This window comes from Octopus bimaculoides, chromosome 16, assembly GCF_001194135.2.
Source record: "Octopus bimaculoides isolate UCB-OBI-ISO-001 chromosome 16, ASM119413v2, whole genome shotgun sequence".
NCBI classification, from domain to species: domain Eukaryota; kingdom Metazoa; phylum Mollusca; class Cephalopoda; order Octopoda; family Octopodidae; genus Octopus; species Octopus bimaculoides.
In genome coordinates, this window is record NC_068996.1 from 20321491 (window position 1) to 20323468 (window position 1978).

The following is a 1978-nucleotide window of genomic DNA, read 5'->3' on the forward strand; positions in this document are numbered from 1 at the left end:
ATATATATATAAGAATAAGAATAAATGGAGCAAAACGCGTATAATCAATAAGTGATTATACGCGTTTTGCTCCATTTATTATTATTCTTCATATCTACTCAAAATACATCACTTTAACATGGTATTTCTACCTATTTACCGAGTATGATACCCCGGTTTTTGTGTGATTTTTGCTACCCTGGTAACTATTAACATATTTACATTATCGAAGTTTTTTTCAACTGAGATAATATTAATGTATACATAATTTAAATATATATACATATATATATATATATATGGAGAGAGAGAGATAGAGAGAGAGAGAGAGAGAGAGAGAGAGAGAGAGAGAGGAATTTTCTACCAGTGGAATTTTCTACCAGCATGCATAAAATAGTCAATGGACAAAATATAATTCATATAAAATTAGTGTACATTTGTACACAAATGATGTGACCCTAACAGGACACCTTACATGCTAAAAGGAACAGTCAAAGTCCAAACCACGTTTAAGAGTAATTTCGAAGGGGAGGAAAAATAAAAACATTTTCAATACTTACAACTTGTACCTAGATTTCGAACATTAATGAACAAATAAGATAATTTGTTATCCGTGTTCTTCATCAGCAAGGGCGCTAATAATTAACGTATAATTATGGGACAAATAGAGAGCACATGTCTCATCTTTATACATTATAACTTTTCAAATTTACCGCGCAAGCACAGTTATAGTCGGCAGCAAATAAAAATTTATGTGCCGACTTTTTTCAAAATTACTAAAATCATATTAAGAAAATATATATAGGGTAGAGAAATTAGAGAAATTCTGTGTATGAATGTACACTAATTTTGTATGAAAAATATGTTGTCTATTGACTATTTATGCATGCTAGCCACTGGTAGAAAATTTCTCTCATTTCTCTACCCTATATATATTTTCATATCTATATGTACATATATATATATATAAGTATAATCCATAGTTTTTAAATATATATATCCATACGAAGAAATACCCAAAAGTAACCGAAAACGTCCTCTGTGTGACAAGGCCGCTGTAGTTCGTGCTTCCGCCACTAGAAGCCACTTTATGTGACCCTCAGGCAAAACACAAATTTACGAGTGGTTTTCACACTTTAGCAATGGTCACTTGTCCCACATCTTTCAGGGCAACCGGCGACCTTCCGAACGAGTGAAAACATCATGAAAATTCATGAACTTATCTTAGATGACCATCACTGAACAATAGACAACCTTGTTGATATGAATGGTGTGCCCTGTATCTCCTGCCAACGAATTTTGAGAGAGGAATTGCGAATGAAAGGAGTTGCAGCAAAATTCGAGCCTTGCTTGCTCATGGAAGATCAAAAGCAGTCACAACTGAATGTGTGTCATGAACTGAAAGAATAGTTGGATGTTGATCCGGACCTTTTTCGAAGGTCATCACTGGTGATGTAAGCTGGTGCAACGGAATTTGCAAATGTGGAAGTGGTGAAGAAAAACACAACGGAGGCGCTAAAGGCATCACTTAGCAAGAGTTCCGCCACTGCTTCCAACAGTGGAAAACGCGTCTGGACCGATGCATTGCTTCAAATGGAGAATACTTTGAAGGTGATAAAAGTGTAAACATGTAAAACTAAGTGAATAAAATTATATTGCAAAATTCTGGTTTCTTTTGGGTACCCCCTAGTATATATACATACATGGCTCCGGGTTCAGTCCCACCGTGTGACACCTTTGGAAAGTGTCTTCAGCTATAGTCTTGGGCCAACCAAAACTTTGAGTGGATTTAGTAGATGGAAACTGAAAGAAGCCCGTCACACATATGTACATATATTTATGTGTGTATGTCTTTGTGTCTGTGTTCGTCCTCCCACCGCAGCTTGACAACCGGAGTTGGTGTGTTTACGTACCCCTAACTTATATCTGTTTGTATGAGCCTGTGTGCGGGTCGAAAACCAAAACTGAGTATAAAGGTGTGTGTGTGTGTGTGTGTGTG

General features: G+C 36.2%; 1 protein-coding gene across 1 annotated transcript in view; it reads left to right on the forward strand.

Moving 5' to 3' along the window:
* The window catches only part of LOC106882987 (palmitoyltransferase ZDHHC20-B), a 402487-nt gene that overhangs the window by 158649 nt on the left and 241860 nt on the right, over positions 1–1978 (forward strand). The window lies entirely within an intron of this gene.